Source organism: Pleurodeles waltl, chromosome 8 (assembly GCF_031143425.1).
Source record: "Pleurodeles waltl isolate 20211129_DDA chromosome 8, aPleWal1.hap1.20221129, whole genome shotgun sequence".
Lineage (NCBI taxonomy): Eukaryota > Metazoa > Chordata > Amphibia > Caudata > Salamandridae > Pleurodeles > Pleurodeles waltl.
Genome location: NC_090447.1, coordinates 19102720 through 19118346, shown reverse-complemented (window position 1 = coordinate 19118346; position 15627 = coordinate 19102720). Strand labels below are relative to the sequence as shown.

Below are 15627 nucleotides of genomic sequence, written 5' to 3'. Positions count from 1 at the left end.
AACTATAACTAAGTTTTAACGAATGCTTTTTTCATTGGATTTCGGTTCTTTTTTAAATATTTTATTAAAAATGTGTTTCAAGTCACAGAGTCCATTGTTGCAAGTGGAGATTTGTTATGTGGAGTGTTGTATAGTACAGGGGAAGAGAGTGTTGCAAAGTCTACTGAGATAGATTAGAGTATGGCAGACTGGCATAGAGTGGAGTAGAGTATCATAGAGTGTAGTAAAGTGTTCTATAGTGTAGTGGTATTGAGTCTCATATAGTGGAGTCAAGTATTATAGACTGAGTATAGAGTTGTACAGTGGAATGGCGAGTAGAGTGTCTTAGACTGTCAGAGTGAGTACAGTGTTTCAGAGTAAGTGATGGTGAAATAGAGTGTTATAAAGTGGAGTATCAAGTGGAGTGTTGTAAAGTACAGTGGTGGAGAGTATTGTAGAGTGGAGTACCATGTCATATAATAGAATGGCGTATCGTAGAGCAGTTGAGTGATGTGTCATCAAGTATCATAAAGTGTACTACAGTGTCATAGACTGGATGGCCATTGTTGGAAAATGGGTTATTGGTAGGGCAGGTAGGTACCTACACCTAGCAACAAGCCACTAACCCCCACATAGGTACAGTTAGGTCTCAGTAAATTAATCCCAGCTCAACCCTTGGTAGCTTGGCAACGAGCGTCAAGGCTTAACTTAGGAGACAAAGTGTAAAGCATTAAAATATCACAAAACAGTAATTAAATAAAACACAGGAAACAGTTTAAAAATCCAAAACCAATTTATAAAAATAGTTTATATTTTTATCTTTAAAATGACACAAAAACGATTAAAATCAGTTCAGGGGAACCGGAGATATGAATTTTTAAAGAATTATTACTTTTCTAGCGCTTAGAAACAAAAAGCGCCAATCGGGTCATCTGGTTGCACCTCGACCGGGGCAAAGTCAAACTTTCAGGCTGACCGCGATGGAGCCCTGCTCGGCTACAGGTCGCGGGAGGCCTCGGTTAAAAAGTTACCTTCTGACTTAGTCTTTATTTTGAAGTTTTTCTTCACCGGGACGAACCTGCCAGTTGAATCCGACCTCCTGGAGCCCTTGTCCGGATACGCGATGTGGGTTTCTTCGGTGGAGACTTTTACCTTCGGACTTAGTCGTTTTTTTCTAGATGAAAATCCTTCGACCGGGGTAAACCTGGATCTTAATCCGACGTCCATGGAGCCCTTCTCGGATACGATGGCTGGGAGGTCCCGGTCAACTTTTTACGTTCGGACTTAGTCTCTTTTTTTGGATGTTTTTCTTTACCGGGACGAACCACGAAGTCAGGCCGGGTCGCGGTTGAGGCAAGCCGGCTAGAATTTCCGCGGCGGGTCGGTCCCTCTCTGGAGCTTTTTTCCAAAAATTCTCAAATCTTCTCCAAACTTCTGGGGCTTCACCCAGATGTCCTTTTAAGGTTCTTTTGGGGTCCACAGCTCACCCCAAGGGTCCAGAAGTTCTGTGATGGTCCTTGGGGGGTGCGAACTTCAACTCCCAGAATGCACCTGGCGCAAACTCCTTTTTGGCCACTGGACAGTGGTCAGCTGGTCGCTTTCTTCAGGAGTTGGTGCAGGGGACTCTGGTTAGCAATTTTTCACCTGTAGCAAACAGGGAGTCCCTCCTTGAACCAGTTGAAGCCAGGCAAAGTCCTTCTTGTGGTGAAGCCCAAGTGTGCAGCTGGTGCAGTCCTTCTGAGTGCAGGGTCCAGGTGCAGGCCAGGGGTCCAGCAGGGCAGTCCTTCTTCTTCTTTAGTTCCTTTCTTGTTGAATTCTGGAGGGGATCTGAGGCGTGGGTGCAGGTCTGCCAGTTTTATCCTTGCTCCTGGGTGAAAAGCAGGGGGGCCCTGCTTCTCCAATCAGGGACAGGGTCGTCCCCCTGTGATGACCACTTCCTGGGAAGTGTGGCAAAAATCCATCCCAGAAGGCAACAGTCTCTAAAAATCCAAAATGGATGAATCTGATTTTTGGAGGAGAGATCTGGCTGAGCCCACCCACTGGTGTGGCTAAAAATCATAAACACACCCCTCTCCTGCCCTCTCCTAATCTAATCAAGGGGGCACCTAGCTGTCTGGGGTTGCAGGATGTTGGGGTGTTGCTGGGTGCTCCAGATGTCCTTCTCTGCCTTTGAAGACCAGTTTGGCAGCCCTCCCCCTTCCTGCCTCACCATCTGCTGAGGGAAGATTCTCTCCCCCAAGCACATTCCTTTGTGTGAAGCCAGGCCACTTCACACCTCATTAAAGTAGCCTGGCAGAAGCTGCTGCAGGCTGGCCAATCAGAGCACAGCAGCAAAAACAATGCAGAGCTGAAATTGGCAACTTTTTAGGTAAAGTCTAAACTTTTTACCTGAACTGTTTATATTAAATCCAACAACTGGAAGTTGTGGGATTTATTATAACAATCAATTTGATACCAAATTCTTGGTATGTAACATTTAAGGAGACTTTAAAATTTAAAATAAAGTCTGCCCATTCTAGCCTATGAAGGCCATTTACTTCTATGAGGGAAAAACGAATTTGGCTGTTTTTACCTCACAGGGCTTATAAATCTATTTTTATAAAGTCCCTGCTTATAGTTACATGGCACCCAGCCCTAGGGGCACATAGGGCACACCTTAGGGGTGACTTATATGTAAAAATAAGGTAGTTTAAGACTTTGGAAGTACCTTTAATTCCAAAGTCGAATTTGCATATAACTTTAATTTAAAAGCAGCCAGCAAGGCAGGCTTGCTTTTAAAATGACACTGGGCACCTCAGCAATGCACCTAGGTGTGCACCACCTATGCTGTGGTCCCTAAACCTACATGCCCTACCATATACTAGGGACTTATAGGTAGGTTAACTTAGCCAATTATAATTAGCCTAATTTGCATATCCATTTTACACAGAGCACAGGCCCTGGGACTGGTTAGCAGTACCCAGGGCACCATCAGAGTCAGGAAAACACCAGGATAAAGTGGAAAATGGGGGCAAAAAGTTATGGGGCCTCTGCAATCAGCCCTAGTTTCTCACAGCCATAGAGTGGAGTAGAGTGACACAGAATGACATAGAGTGGAGTATAGTGTTGTAGAGTGTTGGACCGTGGAATGGCGTAGAGCAGAGTACAGTGTAGTGGCATAGAGTGGGTTAGAGTGTAGTAGAGTGTTGTAGAGTAGAGTGATGTACACTGTTGTGAAGTAGTGTAGAGTGGAGTAAAGTGTCATAGAATGGAGTGGCATGTCAGACTATAGTACCAGGCAGTAGAGTGGAGGAGCGTAGCATACAGTTGGGTAAAGTGTCATAAATTGGAGTACCGTGTTGTACAGTAAAGTGTAGTGGTATGAAGTACAGTACTCAAAAATAATGTAGACTACAGTAGAGTAGTGTGGCATACAGGATAGTTGATTTTGTAGAATGGAGTGGTATACAGTATAGTGCTGTAGAGTGTGCTAGTGTGGATTGGCTTGAACTGTTATAGAGAACAGTGACATAGAGTGGCATAGAGTGGAGTGTCGTACAATGGAGTAGAATGATGTACTGTGTCATAGAATCGTGGATTAAAGAGGGATGCAGTGACATACAAAGATGCACGTACAGTGTTGTATAGCGGACAAGATTATTGTGAAGTGGAGTAGAGTGTTATACAGTGGCATACAGTACAGTCCAGAGTTATACAGTGGACTGAAGAGGTATAGATAGGAGTAAAGTGTCAAAGAGTGGCATACAATCAAGCAGAGTGTTGTAGAGTGGAGTTGCATAGAGTACAACAGTGGAGCTGTGTAGAGTGAATTGTTGTATAGTAGCGTAGAGTGAGGTAAAGTCTTGTACGGTGGAGTAGAGTTGAGATGAGTAGTGTAACCTACTGTGGAGTAAAGTACAATAGAGTGTATTAGTGTCTTGTAGAGTGGCATGGAGTGGAGTGTACTGGCATAGCATAGATAGTAAACTGGTATACATTGGCGTGGGGTCTTGTACAGCAGAGTGGAGTGCTGTTTTATAGAAAAGTATTCTATAGTGGAATAGAGTGCAATACATTGGAGTAAATGGACACAGTATGGAGTATAGAGTTGGACAGTGGAGTGTATGGGGATAAAGTAGAGTAGAATGTTATAGAGTTCCATGAAGTGCGGTAGACTTTAATAGAGTGGAGCTGTAGGTAATGAAGGGGAGTGACACACAATGGAGCGGCATAGAGTGGAGTGATGTACACTGTAGTGGCGTAGAGTGAATTACCGTAGAGTAGAGTAACATACAGTGACATAGCATACAGTGGAATACTGTACAGTGGAAAGTAGAAGGGTGAAGTGGCATAGAGTGGAACACCGTCGAGCTGAGTGATGTGAAGTAAGGGTACAGTGGATTATCGTAGAGTGGAGTGGCATACATTGAAGTGGCATAGCACAGAGTTGAGGAAACTGTTATAAATTGGACTGGCATCTCTGACAGTAGAGTGGAAAGCTGTGCTGCTGGCCCGCACAGTGTTGGAACCTGTCACTGAGTGGAGTAGAGTGTTGTACAAAAGTGTGCACCACATAGGGTGGAGTGCAAATTTGGACAGTGGAGTGTCCAGGGATAGAGTGGAACATAACCTACTAGAGTGGCATAGAGTGTAATACAGCTTTATAGAGTGGGGTTATGTAGAAATGAGGAGAGTTCACTGGAGTGGCATAGGATGGAGTAGTGTACAGTGGAGTGGCATGAAGTGAAATAGAATAGAGTGGAGAAGTATATGCAGGAGTGTTGTAGAATGTAATAGGGTATAGTGTAGTAGCATACAGTGAAGTATAATAGTGTGAACTGCAGTAGAGCACAGTGGAGTGGCATATAGTGAAGTGGTGTAGACTGGAGTGATACATTGTGGAGTGGGGTAGAATGTAATAGCATACAGTGGAGCAGCGTTCAGTGGTGTGGGATAGGATGGAATATTATACAATGGAGGGGCAAAGATGGAAGTTACATATAGTGTGCAATAGTGTAGAGTGGATTAGTGACCAGTGGAATATCATAGAGTGGAGTACAGTGGAGTGGCATAGAGTAGATTAGCGGAGAGTGGAGTAGCAGAGAGTAGAATAGCCTATAGTGGAGTGGCGTACAGTGGTGTGGTATAGACTGGAGTCATGTACAGTGGAGCAAGGTAGACTGAAATAGTATACAGTGGAGTGGCATAAAGTGGAGTGATGTCCAATGAACTAGCATAGAATCGAGTGGTGTAAAGTGGAGTTGTGCACACTGGAGTTGCACAGAGTGGAGTAGCATATAATGGAGCGACAGAATGGAGTACCGTAGAGTGGAGTGGTGTACACTAGAGTGGCATAGACTGGAATATGGTATAATGGAGTAGTGTACAGTGCAGTGGCATACAGTGAAGTGGAGTATACTGGGTTGGTGTCCAATGGAAAAGTTTCAAATGGAGTGGGGGAAAGTGGAGTGGCATACACTAGAGTGGCGTTGAGTGGAGTAGCATACAGTAGAGTGGCATACAGTGGAATAGCATGGAGGTGAGTAGTATACAGTGGAATGGTGTAGAGTGAAATAGCATATACTGGAGTAGCATATAGTGGAGTGGCATACAGTGGAGTGTCGTACACTGAAGAGGCATAGAGCAGAGTTGCATACAGTGTAATAGCAGAGAGTGGACTGGCATAGAGCAGAGTGTTGTAGAGTGGAGAGGCACAGAGTGTAATAGTGTACAGTGGAGTAACACACAGTGGAGTGACATATAATGGAGTGGTTTAGACTAAAGTGGCCTACCGTGGCGTGGGGTACAGTGCAATAGCATACAGTAGAGTGGCATACATTGGGGTGGCGTCCGGTCGAATAGCGTAGAATGAAGTGGCTTACAGTGGAGTGTCATACATTGCAGTGGAGCAAAGTGTAGTGGTAAACAGTGGAATACAGTACATTGGAGAGGTGTACAGCAAAATGGAGTAGAGTGGAATAATGTATAGTGGAGTAGCATCCAGTGGAGTGGCATAGAGTAAAGTGATGTAAACAAGAGTGGAAGTGATAACAGTGTAAGAGCTTAGAGTAAAGGGGCATACAGCGGCGGTGCATACTCTAATAGCGTAGGGAGGAGTGGCGTAGAATGGAAAAACATATAGTGGAATGGCTACAGTAGCGTGACATTCGGTTGTATGTGAAATTTAGCAGCAATATAGATTATGGTGTGCATAGTAATGCAAAACAGTGAATTGTGCTGCCTTGTGTTTCTCCAGGTTTACCAATCAACTCAAGGCCACACAAGGTGGCCTTGCACTGCATTGTAAATTTGAATTAAGTATTAGGTTGCCCAGGTGACACCATACGTGACACAGGGGTACTGAAATCCAATAATACATCTAGGCCTTAGTTATATTTTGGGGTATGGTATACTGTGATAACTTTGTTGTATACTGTGGTACATGGCAATGACAAGCCAGTACAAAATTGGGTAATGGCTATTTTTAGAGAATGACAATGAAGCCATATTGTCTTTACTACACTGACTGTGTTCAGTACTAGGCTTTAGATATCTTAGATATAGATAAGTAGTAGAAACCTACCTATTATCACTTTATTAAAGTGGTATTAGGTAGGGAAGTTAATTTTTAAATATATATTTTTAAATAAGTTTATTACCATGTACCACAATAGTTTCACAAAATTTAGTGAAATTCCATGAAATCCCTAAGTTTAAATGCCTTATAACTTAAAAAAATACTTACCCTGGTTAACTGCAGTACCCAAAAGGCATCATCTTTGCACTATTTGCATAGTTCATGTAAATCCATGCAGCTGATTTTGCCCTAAGTCAAATACAATAGTTTGTGGAAAATGAATTGGTGGGAAAATGCATTTTGAGACCCCCCTTTTATCTTTGCACCCCCTTAAGGATTCACCACAAAAATGTACATCATCTCAAAATGTAGAAAATGCTATAAATCTGGAAAGTCTGTGGTGATTTGTCAAATGGGTGAAAAGTTGTTAGAGAGCTAATAGTTGAGGAATTCCTATCTTTGCACAGTGGCAATTAGATTTACTTCTTTTTTTATTTAATTTGTTATGCGTTATTTTACTGATTTACAAAATATTATGACCATAAATGTGTCTTTTAGTTGGCTATGTTGTTATTCTGTAAATTTACATATGATGTCCAGTTTATTATTTGGGCTTCCTTTCTACTTTTAGTAGGATTGTACTACATATGAACCCCAAAGTGAAGGAAAGCCAATAATTGTTGTTATATCAATTAAGATTATTATCTATTTTCCTAATGGCCAGTTATCATGCCCCCATTTAGTAGTGTGGGTAGCTCACTGCTAGCTCCCTTTTTAATTTTGCTGCCCAGGAGCACATAAGGAAGATGCTTTTTGTTTGGCTTTTTGGGGACCATTCTATTTACTTTGTGAGCCAGGCACCATGCGAAGAAAATATATGTAGAATAAGACGTATTCTATTCAGTATGTATTTGCTTATAGGTTTCCATTAGCATGTGACCATCAATGGGTCTTTCAGTTGCTCATGTAGTAAATCTGAAACTTTATATAGGCAGTCCAGTTTATTTTGGGGGCTTCCTTGCTAACTGTAGTAGGATTGTGCTACATATGAAGGCCAATTGAAAGGCAAGCATTGTTATCAAACTGTTCAGACAGTGCGCATTCACTGGGAGCCGAGGCCAATGTTGCTGCACTGTTTCCAACAGGCTGCTCGCTGAAGTGTTGTAATACAATGTTTCTGCCGGTGAGCCTGTTGGAAACATCTTCATACGAAAACCTGCTGCATTGGATTTGCTGCAGACATCATATTCAGGCCCTTTGTCTTTGCTTTCGCCTGGCAGGAGCAGCTGTTTATAACTGCTCCCACTGGGTGGAAGGAAAGGGGAGTTCCCTGCCCAGGAGACAGCAGTCAGAGTTTGCCCGTACTCTCCTGGACAGGGAACCACAGTCACCCGGGGTTAGGGTCCCTGGGTCACTGTCTTGTATCTAACTGTTCGTTAGGGTCCCCGGGACAGATACCAGCACTGGAAGGGAGTGTGCATCCCACCTCCCCTTTTTGTAATTATTTAGTCCTGGGGGATGGGGTCCCTTAGGCCCAGTAGAGGTGGGGCACAGGCCCCTATTCATTTGTAATTACTTTTGAGCCTTTTCTCATTGTAAGCCAGAAGATACTGGAATTCTTCTTCAGATAACTGGAAACAAGTGTATCATGTAGGAGTTTTGACTTACGATACGTAATTGTGGAATGTTGATTTAAGTTAACTTTAACAACTCTTCTTATCTCTTACCTGAAGATGAATTCTAGTAACAACTTGCTTAAATTGGGAACATTCTTTTTTGAGTGAATTAGATACAAGGGCTGCAATAAGAGCACTAATACTGAGTCATATGTCTTACCCACAGATAGAGAGAAATACATTACACGTGTGCCTCAAGTTATTATGTATATATACTGAAAAGTTCAGGTGATAAGATGTGTGTGGCAACACTATCTTCCCTGTATCTAAAGAATTCTGTAACACATTTGAGCCAGTATTAAAAAGAGCTGATGTGAATTATCTAATAACCAGACATTACAAAAGCGTGCATGATCAGAATCATGACCTCTCACGATTTTTCAGCATTGACAGGGTTGAATTATAGGATAGAGGTGAGAATCATGAAGGACTTCTGAGGTTGTTAGAAAGCAGATACATCTTGGATCTCAACACGAAATTCTCACCGGGACACAATATTGATGAGTAATCTGCAGTTTTTCTGTAGTTACACTAATTAAATAACTTCACCGTCTAATATCCTTTTCACATTTTATTCATGAGAAATGCATATTGATTGCACTGTCTAGTTTCCAGAGGACTTACATCATTCTTGCAATATCATGTTAGAATTAAATATTATCATGGTTATCATTTTTGCTTCCAACGGCTAAATAATGTTTGCACACAAATCTTTGTTTCAAAGAAACAAGGGAAATCCAAGGATATAGTAGGGACCTGGGGTCTAAGTATATTATAAGGAACAGGGGTCCCTTATCATAAAAGATGCAATGTAGTTTATGCATAGACATACAATGACGTCTATGTGTAAAATACCGCGGCCCACGAGTGGTGAAAGTGCACCTCGCCTCTGCGAGACAGACAGCTTAACAAATAACATGGTTCATGCCTGATTCTAGACTCGGATTCATGGGACGGGCACACATTGCTTCACTGGACCTTTCACTGGTGACACTGATAATTCTCGCACATGTGTTATCGGTTAAGCAGTCTGGGCCATACGTACTGGCTTGCCCTTGTTACGAGTCCTCATCTTTATTCAACATAGGACATACTGCATTGGTCACTCTGGTTTGTGTTCTGTGTCTCACTGAAGCGAGGTGCACTTTTACCACTCGTGTGCCACTGTATTTTCCCTTTTCCTTGAATGTAGACCATAGATTCTTGAACCAGTGACTTGTACTTTCACGGCTATTACTCAGGATCCCTTGTTGAGCCCTGATGATGATCCCATGCACATTGCTCTATAGGATCGAAACGTCGACAGTGTTGTACACTAACTCATTTAATGATTTACAATTGTTTTTTGTATGAGTATGTGTACTGATTGGAGTTGACACATATTTTTGTATTAGACTGTGTAGGTTTCTCATGCCTGAGGCCAGCTAATGTACTATGTTATATTTAACATTCATTATTCACTATTTGTGGTTAAATTATTAATAAAATATGTTTTTGCTTTTTCTCTTTTCTGTATGTGCTGAAAGTTCCTCAAGTCATCTCAGTTTCCCCATGTTAAGACTTTTCTCTCAAAAATTATTTTTCAACAGATTTCTTATTAAATAAACATATTTTTATTTTAATATTGTACATAGACTTCATTGTATGTCTATGCGTAAACTATATTGCATCTTTTATGATAAGGGACCCCTGTTCCTTATAATATGCACCCAGACCTTTAGCACTCTAAAATAGGTCAGGTGTAGCCACTTGGATGACGGATGATGTTCGTAGACAACTAGCAGAGATTAGAATGCATGTGTTTGTCCTGTGATTATGATGATATCCCCACTGGGGTAACAATGATGCTAATATGAATTGTTCAATGGGATAAAACAATCTAATTGTCACGTCATACATGGAGACACAATGGCTGTGTTGGTTTGTTTAAAAGTCATAATTGGAAACACAGCTGTTGTTGCTATGAACAAGATTAATTTTGGTTTTGTTGATTAACATTGATTGGTATTATAATCCACTATGTTTTCTAACAGTTTGTGTTGAGTTGAGGGACGCCAATTCCTGTGGCGAAATTCCTCCAACCCTGACCATGGAACAAAGAGTAACCCCAGGAAGACCCCCCCTCTTACTGGATTAGCATCCTGCAGCACCTTCAGAATCCTGTGTCCCTAGCATCAGGATCAATACATTGAAGTCTAAGGCAGTTTGTCCACAGAGCTTGGAACTGGATTACAGACTGTTTTGACTACAAGATAACAGTGCTACCAAGCCTTATTGTCCCTGTGACTCACTCCCTGCAAGTCTAGATTACCCAAAGTGGGCCAGAGTACACAACCACAACCTTAGAAAAGTTTACTAAAATGTTCCTAGTAACTAATAACTGTGGTAGTTGCTAATGCTTGTTTTCAATTTGAGTGAAACGGTTTACCATTTGCTTAATAATTTAATCTCCGGACCCTCAGATGGATAATGCTCCTTTTGGTGTCTAAACATTCATATAAAAATAAGGCCTGATTTAGAGTTTGTCGGATGAGTTACTCCGTTACAATTGTGACGGATATCTGGTCCACCACCATATTTCGATTTCCATAGGGTATAATTGAATTATAATATGGTGGATAGGATATCCATCGTGTTTGTGGCGGTGTGACTCCATCCACCAAAATCTAAATTAGGCCCATAGTTTAATAAATTGGTGTCTAATTTCTTTTGTGTTATGTTTTCTTCTCATAAATTCTTTTTGGTACTTCTAAATGCTTTGCACTTTTTCCTTTGTTAAAGCATGACTACTCAAAGCCACAGCTACCCAGGGTTGAGCTAAGGTTTTTACAAATGAGCCTGACTGGACCAAAGATAGATTTATGAGTTTATTACACAATGAGGTCTCACAATTACACCACATAATAAACCGCTTTTCTCACATATTTTATTATATTTCCTACATTTACAAAGTATGAATATTATATATATAGCAAGTTTTATGTTTTTTCCATGAAAACATTTCGGCCCATATTTATACTTTTTTTGCGCTGCATTTGCGTCATTTTTTTGTACACAAATGTGGCGCAAACTTAACTCCATATTTATATTTTGACATTAGACACTTCAAACGTCAAAATATGGGAGTTTGCACCATTTTTTTGGATGTGTGATCTTAACTTGCATCTATGAGATGCAAGGTAGGCATTCCCATCTAAAAAATGGTGCTATCCCCATAGCCCCATATTTATCCCCCCATGCTAAAATGACACACAGGTGGGAGTAGGGGCCAAATAACGGCGCAAAGCTTGCTTTGCACCATTATTTAACACCTGTGTCAAGCCAGGCATTAGGGGACCTGTGGACCACTTTTCAAGCCCCAGTAATACTCCCACTACAGGGACACCGGAGGATGGGGGGTCCCATCCCAGGTAAGGAGGGTAAGTAGAGGTAAGTATTTTTAAAACTTTTTTGAAGTGCCATTGGGGGCCCTAAAATGGGCCCCCCTTCATGGCACTGGGTGCAATGGCCATGCCCAGGGGACTCTTGTCACCCGTTCTGGCCATTGGGGTGGTGGGCATAACTCCTGTCTTTTATAAGACAGGAGTCATGTGGTATGGATGTTTCTGCGTTAGAAAATGATGCTAGGCTGCTTAAAGGCATTGTTTTTGCCTCTAACCAGCCTAGCTTCATTTTTTGGTGCAAAACCCCCTCCTTCCATACCACCACCCCCACCCGGCTAACGTCATTTTATTTTATGCTAGCCCACCCTTTGCGCCGCCTTGCGGTGTTCCATAAATTTGGTGCCCAGCGGGTGTTCTGGAATGACGCAAGCAAGCGCTATACGTTTTGACGCAAAACTGTGTTCGTGCAGTTTTGCATCAAAAAGTATAAATATGGGCCTTAGGGCTTGATTTAGAGGTTGGCAGACGAGTACTCCACAAACGTGAATGTTGTCCCTTCAGCCTTATTACAAGTACATTATACTATAGTTTCTTTGAAAATGATAAGAGTATCTAAAATATTTACTTGTACATCATGATGTTACACCTGTACAGTCAAAACTATTAACAGGAAAATAGCTACATGTTTCTTAGTTCTATAAGTATATTTTACTTTGAATTTAAAACATAAATTAGAAAAACTATTTTGCTATGAGCTTCCCCTAATTAGAATTTCAGCAGCTGTTCGGTTGACAGCATTTTCTAAAAAATGTCCTTGATGTCGCAGATGCAGGGACGTTTTTCATGTGTGTGTGAATGCTAGATCAATCTGTATATTCCCCCTTTATAACAGCTGTTGAGTATTGTCTGCATGGTGATAGTGGAAGACAAATGCACTCTAAATAGGCCCATCCATCTGAAGACATGTTGAACTGCTAACGCGTCCTTATATGTTAATTTATATACATTAGGACTCGTTTTAGGCCGATGAATCTTTTGACCCAGTGGTGCGACACCGTAAGACGAGATAACTGATCAATATGTCAAGTAATACATCAATGATATTATCAACATAAATCACCACAATATATTTCACCTTAGACATTTGCTATACCTTTGACGCAAACCATTACCTTTCAGTCATGAATAACCACACCTTTGTTAGAAGTTTAGTGAATTTTATTCCCTATTGACTACAATCTAATATCAAGTGTATTAATCTCAAAACCAAGAAACATAAAAACACAATCATAATATGATAGCGACGACAAGCTTTGGATAATGCAAAGATTAAAACCATTAAGACATCAAGCAAAGTTCATAAGCAGCATATATGTGTCAGTTCAACATTAGTGCAACGTCAGTCAATGTCCGTTTATCAGTCAAGTGAATTTTCTATCTAACCTCTGATTAGCATTAGCATGTTGGGCTTCATGCAAAACAATTTAGAACATCAATTTGGAAAACATCTAGCTATAGAACCTAATCAAAATATACACAGCAGTTGGTACCTAGAAGAAAAGGCATATAGGTGAGTAAACAGTATAGTTACCCTCCTCTGAATGAGTCAGCATACAGGATCAGTCTTCGTCTTCAGGACATCAGATGAATCGCCGTCAGTCTATCTAGTCTAAGAGCATCGGGGCACTTCCCTCTTATGGAGGCAAAGTGATATGGGGCGGCTAGGGACGAGGATGGTTCATTAAGTCTCAAATCACCAAACAGAGTGACAGAGTTTCTGGATGCAATCGATATCATTCCCTACCTAGGTCTCTCGAGTCTTCTGTGTCATTGGTTTTTATCCCCTTTTAGAATACCTTCCCCCAAATTTCTATTGGACAATAACTACACCCCACTATCTATAACCTATCAAATTATACATTAAGTAATGCGCTTGTCCTTCATTTTGATAATTTCCAGCGTTGTTATTGGTCTTCGGGATTGACGCCTTCCGTAGGTGGCATCTGGGGTTACTTCAGTTTCTGGCACCTTCTTCGGGTCAAAAGTTCTCTTAAGCATGGTTAAATGTCCTTGAACGTTTCATTTCGAGATACAAAAGTGTACAATTTTATATAATAAAGCAGCTAGCATGCGGATGAGAAAATGCACCGATGTTTCAATATTTTAAACAAGAACAATAGCTGGGTCATGGTCCTCTGCAAAAGTCAGCTTACTGCAGAAATGGAAAAATACGCTTTTAATGAAGTTACACAAAAAGCTCTTCGACTCATGCTAAGTTAAGGCCTACGGATTCTAACAAGTGCAGTTTGTACATGTTTAACGTATTCAATTAATCAAAATATGAGCAAGCCCTTTATGTATGGTATTAGTGTACACGTATATGATAATTCGTACTTTATGCGTCTTAATGTATAACACTATTAATACAGCGTTTGTTAAGTATAAGCAGTTTCACGTTTAATATATGTTGTATTTAGATTACTCTCTCTCAATACCATTGGTAAAGCTGCTGGTCAGAGGTGGCTGGCAGATGTCAGATATCCATCCACTATCTCAAAAAACTTTACATAAGGCAGATGGAATTTGATGCAAAGGAAAGATACACCACCAATTTATGGCAGTTTGGCCCTCATTCTGACCTTGGCGGGCGGCGGAGGCCGCCCGCCAAAGTCCCGCCGTCAGATTACCGTTCCGCGGTCGAAAGACCGCGGCGGTAATTCTGACTTTCCCGCTGGGCTGGCGGGCGGTCGCCTTCAGACCGCCCGCCAGCCCAGCGGGAAAGAGGCTTCCACGATGAAGCCGGCTCGGAATCGAGCCGGCGGAGTGGAAGCTGTGCGACGGGTGCAGTTGCACCCGTCGCGTATTTCACTGTCTGCGCAGCAGACAGTGAAATACATGTAGGGGCCCTCTTACGGGGGCCCCTGCAATGCCCATGCCAGTGGCATGGGCACTGCAGGGGCCCCCAGGGGCCCCGCGACCCCCCCTACCGCCATCCGGATCTCGGCGGTCCGACCCCAGACCAAGCACTCTTAAAAACGCCACCAGTGTGGATGACATGTGAATCCTACACCTTGCAGTCCCCTTTGCAGTATGCAACATTTTCTATACCCTGATTTCTAAATGTATGATCCATTGTCTGTGTATCTGTCTGTGAAGTAAGCTGCGCCGCCGCAGAGGATTCAATGGGGCCGCGGTACACTGGCGGGACCCCGCCAGTGGTGCCGGTCCGACCGCGGCTTTACCGCCGCGGTCGGAATCCCCATGGGAGCACCGCCGGCCTGTCGGCGGTGCTCCCGCGGTCCTCCGCCCTGGCGGTCAAAGACCGCCAGGGTCAGAATGACCCCCTTTATCTAATCTGCCAAGTTCTAAATAAGGTCCCATGCCCAGTATGTCAGTGCAATTGTCTATTTTCCTATAAATTTTAAATCCTAAACACCCATCTTGTTACACAACAATGACCAGTCAGTTAAATGAGAATGATACAACCAATTTGCCTGCACCTTCAAGGCTGGACTGGCCGTACCAGGCATCAGGTGGGGGGGCGCTTCTGTTACTGGGTGGCCAGTTTTGAAACAGTGCAGCAGTTTTAAAAGCACTGCTGAGTTCTTTGTATATCCAACAACTTTCAAGGAAGAACAAAAGTGCCTACATAACTCTGGTGATTAATGTACCTGCTGGAGCGAGACTGAAGTTTTGTCTAGGGACAGTTTAGACTCATCTAAGGTAGCACAGAGGGTTAGTATGCCTGCGGCATAGAACATGTATTATGCACATCAGAGAGCAGTAGTATTTTATGTACATAGCTCAGTGGGTTACTGCTTTGGCACTCCCTTCGTTAGTGTACAGTTTATAAGTTATAATCATGATCTAGCACAGTGAGCTATGAGCTGCCATCAAATAGCTGCATGCAAACTACATGGTACAGCTTAGAAAGTTATGTTTTTCCCAGTCTTTCATTATCCTAATTTTTCTAAGAATGGTTTGTTTGGACAGAAACACATTCTTATTAGTAAAGTCAACTCTAGCCACTGTG

At 42.1% G+C, this 15627-nt stretch overlaps 1 protein-coding gene across 1 annotated transcript in view; it reads right to left on the bottom strand.

Moving 5' to 3' along the window:
- Positions 1-15627, bottom strand: part of LOC138249308 (TRPM8 channel-associated factor homolog) — a 48033-nt gene that overhangs the window by 16924 nt on the left and 15482 nt on the right. The window lies entirely within an intron of this gene.